At 42.6% G+C, this 7,540-nt stretch overlaps 1 protein-coding gene across 4 annotated transcripts in view; it reads left to right on the top strand.

Annotated features, from left to right (window-relative positions):
* Gcnt1 (glucosaminyl (N-acetyl) transferase 1) overlaps positions 1-7,540 on the top strand; it is a 34,474-nt gene that overhangs the window by 18,832 nt on the left and 8,102 nt on the right. The window contains exon 2 of one of the 4 annotated variants that reach the window (XM_031389874.1): positions 5,363-5,417. The exons of the other annotated variants lie outside the window; for them this stretch is intronic. The gene's annotated coding sequence lies outside the window, so the exon portion shown is untranslated. The remainder of the gene's footprint in view (positions 1-5,362; positions 5,418-7,540) is intronic. 4 annotated transcript variants of the gene reach the window in all.

Here is a 7,540-nt window from a genome sequence, read left to right as displayed (position 1 = left end):
CTCTCTCTCTCTCTCTCTCTCTCTCTCCTGCCATTTAGTCTGCTTTCATTTCTGAGACAGGACCAGGATCTTATATAGGTTAGGCTGGCTTTGACTTTTTGGTTCTCTTGCATCTACCTCTCAAGCACTGGAATTATACAGGTGTATACCACTATGCCCAGCTTCATGAAATCCTAATGTTGACAGAGCAAGTAGATGATAACCAGGTGATAACTACAAGATGATTTTAAGTATTTATTTTATTTAATATGTATGAGTATTTACCTGTATACCTGTGTTCCATGTGGGTGTTTTGAACCCACAAAGACCAACAGAGGGCATTGGGCCCTGTGGAATTGGAGGTACAACTGGTTGTGATCTATGACATGGGTACAGGAATTGAACTCTTATCCTCTGTAAGAGAAGCATTGCTCTTAACTGCTGAGCCACCTCTCAAGCCCTAAAATCAGTTTTAATATAGACTGAACAAAAATGCAACTCTTTTGCTCTAAATACTGAAAGCTTCTGTTTAGGTGGAATAGATTCTTTTGATATTAATACTTATTAGACAGAAACCACAACCAGGGGGCTGAAGAGATGGCTCAGTATTTAAGAGCGCTTGCTGCTCTCCCGAAGGATGCAAGTTCAGTTCTGAGTGTTCACATCAAATGGCTCACAACTACCTGCAACTCCAGCTTAAGGGTTTCTAACACCTTCTGGCCCTTTGTGGACACTGACACACATACATAAAAAAGAACAAATAAGTATTTATATATTCTTTATGCGAAAATAACAACAGTAAACCTGTTACATCAAAACAGAATCGTTTTTGAAAATTTTTTTTTTTTGAAAAAAATTTTTTTTTAAAGACGTTCGCTGGCAAGAAGGGAAAAATTAGGACAGCAGTGCTTTACATATATTTTAGCTGAACTAAAAATAGCCTCGTTGTAATCCTTGTTTCTACATCCATTCTGTTGAGAAATTGCATATCACAGAGCTCCTGGGAAGGTCTGTGAAGCAAGAGAGATGCTCTGTGTTCTGCAATGCTTTAAAGACTTACTGAGTTCTTGTGTTTTCTGTCCACTGTAAGCTGGTGCTTATGTTTTAAAGACTTACTGAGCTCTTGTGTTTTCTGCCCACTGTAAGCCGGTGCAGTGTTTTAAAGACTTACTGAGTTCTTGTGTTTTCTGTCCACTGTAAGCCGGTGCAGTGTTTGAAAAGGCTGAGCATTAGCACACAGTGACTTCTCTTCTGTTTTGTGTTTCCAAATCATTATCCTTTCTTTTTTTCTTCTTTGAGAGACAATGGTTTGTTGTGTCACCCTGACAGTCTAGGAACTTGCTGGGTAGACCAGGCTAGCCCACAGAACTCAGAATGATCACCTGGCTTTGCCCTCAGAGCACTGGGATTGAAGGTAGGAGGGGATAGATAGATGCTACACTCTCACTCACTCAGCAAATGTGGAGTGATCGGCTACGCCTGGCACTGGGTTTGAGGAAGAGATATCGCTTTGACTCTCCTTTTTTTCATCACATAATCTGACTTTGGTAGTATTATTCAAAATAAGTCCTCTTTTCAACAGACCATGAAAAAGGTGACCCACTGCCACTTATAAAGAAGCTTGTGTTGCTTAATGGTTTTTTCTCCCCCCCCCCCCCCAGTGGGAGCCTCAGAAAACTCTAGGCAAGTTTTGAGAGCAGTAGATCCACGTCAAGAACTTTCCTTGTGGTTAAAGTCTCTTTCTCTGGGAGACCTCAGAATTTAAGCAGACCTCAGTGGGTGACATGTAACAGTGGGCAGGTAATACAAACCATCTTCTGAGAGGACTGGGAAGGGCGAAAGATGGCCATGCCCAAAGGAAGGGGCTGTGACGGTGCAGATAGCAAGAGAGAAGAACCCTGCCCACATGTCCAGTCCTTGCCTCAGCTGTCCCCCTCTGGCACGTCTGTCTCTGGGCCTGCTCCTGGTGGCACTTTGGGCTTCTCTCTGGAGTCTCTATCCTGAGACACTTGCATGGCTTGGCATTACACACAAGAGTTGGTATCCTGCTCATGTCACAGCAGTCCCTAGGGAGACTGAGCACAAGAGTACTGCCTGGGACGAGATGCTAACTGGAGAGATTTAGATCGTGCTTCCTGCTGCAGTGAGGGGTGGGGCCTGTTCTGCATGCCCATGTGGCTATATAGGTGTGTGCGTGTATTTTGTGTACATGTGTATTTTATTTTTTATCTATCTATCCATCTATCTATCCATCCATCCATCCATCCATCCATCTATCTATCTTTTTTTTTTTTTTTTTTTTTTTTTTTTTTTTTTTTTTTTTTTTTGGTTTTTCGAGATAGGGTTTCTCTGTATAGCCCTGGCTGTCCTGGAATTCACTCTGTAGACCAGGCTGGCCTTGAACTCAGAAATCTGACTGTCTCTGCCTCTCAAGTGCTGGGATTAAAGTCGTGTGCCACCACCGCCCAGCCTATCTATCTATCTATCAATCTATCTATCTATCTATCTATCATCCATCTATCTAACACCTACCTACCTACCTACCCATTTATTTATTGGTTTTTCAAGATAGGGTTTCTCTGTATAGCCCAGCTGTCTTGGGATTCACTCTGTAGACCAGGCTTCACTCAAACTCACAGAGATGTGCCTGCCTCTGCCTCCTAAGTGCTGGGATTAAAAGCCTGTGCCACTATTACCCAGCACATGTGCAGTTTTGAAGCAGTATTTCTATTGCTGTATGGCAGTGTCAGTGATATGGCTCTGGTAAAGTGCTTGCCTAGCATACAGAAGGCCTTGGTTTCTATTGTGAGCAATCACCTCCCCAAATTCTTGCTTTGGAACCGACGAAATGGCTCAGTGGGTAAAAGTATTTGCTGTTAAGCTTGATGACCTGAGTTTGATCCTTGAGACCTACCTACATGGTAGAATCAACTTCTAGGTTACTTTTTCAACTCCACATGAGTATTGTGGCAGGTGCATAGTACATGTACACATAATATCCCCTCCCCCTCCACACATGTGAGAATGGAAAGCCTTTTTGTTATTTTTTTTTTAAGATTTATTTACTTATTTTATGTATATGAATACACAGTAGCTGTATAGATGGTTGTGAGCTATCATGTGGTTGCTGGGAATTGAACTCAGGACCTCTGCTCTCTCCAGCCCCACGCTCTCTGGGCCCTCAATTACACTGTATCTGTCTTCAGACACACCAGAAGGAGGGCATCTGATCTCATTACAGATGATTGTGAGCCACCATGTGGTTGCTGGGATTTGAACCCAGGATCTTTGGAAGAGCAGTCAGTGTTCTTAACCGCTGACCCATTTCTCTAGCCCCCTTGTTATTGTTTTTTAAGATAGGGTCTCACTATGTAGCTTTGGCTATCCTGGAATTCATTATGTAGAACAGGCTGGCCTTGACCTCCCAGAGATCTGTCAGCCTCTGTCTCCTGAGTGCTGGGATTAAAGGTGTGCCTCACCTTGTCCAGCTTCTTCTGGCTTGCTGTAGAGGCCAGGATGAACTGGTGCTTGAATTTCTTATCCTCCTGTCTGTTTCCTAAGTGCTGGGATTATACATGTGGACTACTACCCTTGATTCTTCTTTTTTAAGTATTAAAAGTATACATGTTGGGTCTCAGGCTCTTCGCATATCTAGAAATGAGCTCAAACTGGACTCAAGGATTTCTGGGGCTAGGTAAAAGCCATTTTTACTTCAAACTTGTGAAATGGCTTCTCCATCCCGCAAAGAGTCCTTCCCCACAGCTGTTCCTTATAATCCAAGTGATTTGTTTGCCTCTGCTCCCTTTGTTCTCAATCTCTTGCTGTCTGCACCACTCTCCTGCTTCTCCAACCCTGGTCATGTCCAGTCCGTGTCTGGTTCTCTCTTCTCTGGACTCTTCCAGATGCCTTCGGATATTTTCTCTCTTATTCCCAATAAGAATCCTTCCCCCTAAAGGAGTGGATATGTCAGTGGTTTACATACGATCATGATGAAGGTCTAACAACTTACTGTTAACAACTTACTGTCTAAATACTTACTGTTCTCAATTCCTTCTTTGTGTGGTGGTCTTTCTGTAAATTAACTTACACTCATAAGTGTGTGTTTGGGGACGAATACGAGTGAATCTTTTTTATTTTGACAAATAGATGGATGTCCTGGTTATATCAAATAGATGGTGGTTTTGAAATGTCCTCATCTGCATTGGCTGTCTTCTTGTGTTTCTTGCATAATCCGAGATAAATGCGATCTGACAATCAGTGGTTTTCGGGCCTTGCTTGCATCTTGTGTAAAAATAGCCCTGCCCTGGCTTGCACCCTTAGCCCTGCTTGACTTTTTTTCTGTCTCATCCTTGAATACTGAACTGTGGAAAAATAGTTGTTACTTGGTTAGATAAAGATAGAAAGAGGCCTTTGTAGTATAACAGAAGGTAAAGTGTGTTCACATGGGGCTCAGGTTAGTTATGGGCATTGTTGAGCAATGAGCTCCTTCCACACTCCTCCTATGGCTTACTGCTCCTGACCTTGCTTTACTGAACCTCACCTTTCTCCATCCCTCTGCCTCCATCCTTTCCCTCCACTTCCTCTTCCCTTCTTCTCTAGTATGGAGAATGGATCCCACGGCCTAGACCATAGTTTTATTGGATTTTGGTTGGAAGCGACTACATTCTAAGACCCACGATTTTCAGAGCTAAGCCATGGGAAGTTAGGTGTGATTGCCATCACTCCAGCACATACCCGGCGTCTTTGAACTCCCCAGTTGCGGTTCCGGTTCACTTCTTTTGCTTTACTGTCAAAGTAGCTATCAAATTCAGCCCAAAGGCCGCTGGTGTTTAAACTGTTCTGCAGTGTTTTCACTCCCGTCCGTTTATCTTTGTGAACACATCCCTCTTGGGGCCTTTCCTGCTGCTATTCGCTCTGTCACAGTTCTGGGATCCACTCTGTGTTAGAGCTGAGCTTGGGCAGCTTCCTGAGAACAGGTTCATGGGGTTAGCATGCTTTCTACTCAGGCTCCTCTTACTCTCATGGTGATTCTCCTGGCTGTCCAGTGTAAGACGCCTATGCTTTCCCGAGCTGTTCCATGAGTCATTCTGTCTACATAACTCCTTCTACCCTTTCTATTGAGTGTTCTCATTTTTGCTCCTATGCCATTAATGCTCAAGAGCCTATTTTTATTTGCTAGGTATTCTGTGGTTTCCTGTTTGTTCTACTAACCTATCGCTATAAGAAAACCTGTTCTTCATTCACACACTCCAGGGTTCAGTTAAGACCTTGGCGACAGTGACAGTCATCTGATGATTTATCCATTTGCTTGTGGCATCTGTAATGACTCCAGCTGATGGCTGATGTCCCACTCCCTGATTCCTTCCTTTTCTTCTTCTCATAGCACGGAGTCTATTTTGACAGAAGCTTCTGGAGAGCCTGTTTTCCAAGGCAGCAAGGTGAAAGCTTCATGTTCCTACGTGGGCTGACATTGGCGTTCATTATCATTCCTGCCAAACTATTGGTCGATATAATCAATTGTCTGTGTGTGTCTGTGGAAGCTACATGTTCCTACATGGGCTGACATTGGCATTCAGTATCAGTCCTGCCAAACTCTCTTGGTTGATATAATCAATTGTGTGTGTGTGTGTGTGTGTGTGTGTGTGTGTGTTTGGTGGGGGGGACTGTTGTCTGGCAAAGTCACTTATGGAAGACCATAGGACAGTACTGTTCTAGCAGCCTTCTGACAATGTAACCTACCTCATAGTTTTTATGTTTTTCAACTTTACTTGTTTGTTTAAGGTGTGTATGAAGGTGTGTGTGTGTGTGTGTGTGTGTGTGTGTGTGTGTGTGTATGTGCGCGAGTGAGCCTCTGTGTGTGTGCCTCCTGCATGAGTCATGGTGCATGTGTGGAGGTCAGAGGACAACCTGCAGAAGTCAGTTTTCTTCTTCCTTATGGGTGCCAGGGATTATCAAACATGGCAGCGCACACCTTTACCTGCTGTGGCTTCTTACTAACCCCATCATCTGTTTATTTTTGAAGAGACAATGTCTCTCTGAGAATGCTGATGGCAGTTTTCTTCTTCCTAAAGTCTGTTTCCTTTGAAGTGTTCACTGGTAAGAAAAATATTTGAAGTCTCATTGTCTCTAAGTCTAGACTCTCTGGTAAATAAACTGCATTGCACTGGTAACCAAAATTCCAGGAACTGACAGGGCAAACAAGCGAGCTAGAGCGAGATCTATCTCATGTGCTTGGATCCCTCTCGTTTTTTGCTGGAGAACCTGTACATCTTTCCCTGGGGCACTTCTGCAGAAAGGAAACCTTGGGTCTTTGCCAGCCTTGAGAACCAAGTGTTTTATAAACAGCTTCCAAACCTCTTGAAAGGTGCACTAGCCTGCACTAATCCCTCAACCTTTTGAAGATCCATAGTGTAAATAGAGCTCATCCTTTCTGTCTGCTGTGGGCTGGGATTCACATGGTTTCTCCATTATTGTTCTTCCAGTTTTGAGGGATTTGTTTGGTTGGTTGGTTGTTTGGTTTTTCTAACTTCTTCCTTCATCCGAAGTCATTTGTCTTCCTTACCACTCCATTGAGGACCAAGATGCTCTTGCCTTGACTCAGGTGGTTCTATATTTTGTGTTGTAATCCAGAGAGTAAGTATATTGTCCTTGAGGCATGCCATTCTTCTCTCGTTCCCTTTCCTTTACCAAGTCTCTTTATTACTGGCACAAAGCCAAGACAACAACAAAACCACCACCACCACCACAACAAAAACCAAGAGTTTGGGTTTTTTTTATTTTTAGAGCTCAGTCTTGTGTTGTTTTAGTCACACATTCAGGTTCTTCTCTTCCTTCTCACTTCGGAATTATTTGGTTCCAATTCTTCTCAGTTCACTTTCTACCTAAATTAAGAATCATTAGCAAGGCATAGTGACTCGTTCCTTTAATCCCAGTAGTAGATGGGAGGCAGAGGCAGGTAGATCTCTGAGGCAAAGTTCAGCCTGACCTACAGATTGAGTTCCAGGACAGCCGGGGCTACACAGGGAAATCTGGCCTTGAAAAATGAAACAAACAACATTAACAACAAAAAGAATCTTTAGTAAGTTGTTAGCATAGCAGTCATACATGTTTCTCTCCAATTTCTGTTTGTCACAGAAATCTCTTCTTCTGTAATGTGGTGTTTTCCTGTCTCCTCGCTCTACTAGTTGAAGTTGGGATAAGTAGTAAAAAATCTTAATGAACTGCTGTCTCCATTTACCGTGGTGATAAATGTACAAAATCAAAGGTATTATTAGTTTGTTCAATTGCCCTTCAAGTCACTGAGAACATATATTAATAGTCTCTATGCTTATGTGTGTGTATACCACCACTGCTGTGTTGTATTAATTTGTATGGGTTTGGGTTAATGTCTAACATCCTTATATTTCAGCCAAATGACTCTATTTATGATTCCTTGTGGAACAGTTACATTAGCAGAATTTAGTGTTTCTGGGACTGTCCTAATTTCTAATGTTTTCACTGATGGTTGAACTTTTGATGATAATCATTTGTGGGTTTGGTTTTTTTTTTTTTTTTTTTTTTT

This window comes from Mastomys coucha, unplaced genomic scaffold, assembly GCF_008632895.1.
Source record: "Mastomys coucha isolate ucsf_1 unplaced genomic scaffold, UCSF_Mcou_1 pScaffold21, whole genome shotgun sequence".
NCBI classification, from domain to species: domain Eukaryota; kingdom Metazoa; phylum Chordata; class Mammalia; order Rodentia; family Muridae; genus Mastomys; species Mastomys coucha.
The sequence above is the reverse complement of the archived record's forward strand: the minus strand, read 5'-3'. Positions and strand labels throughout refer to the sequence as shown.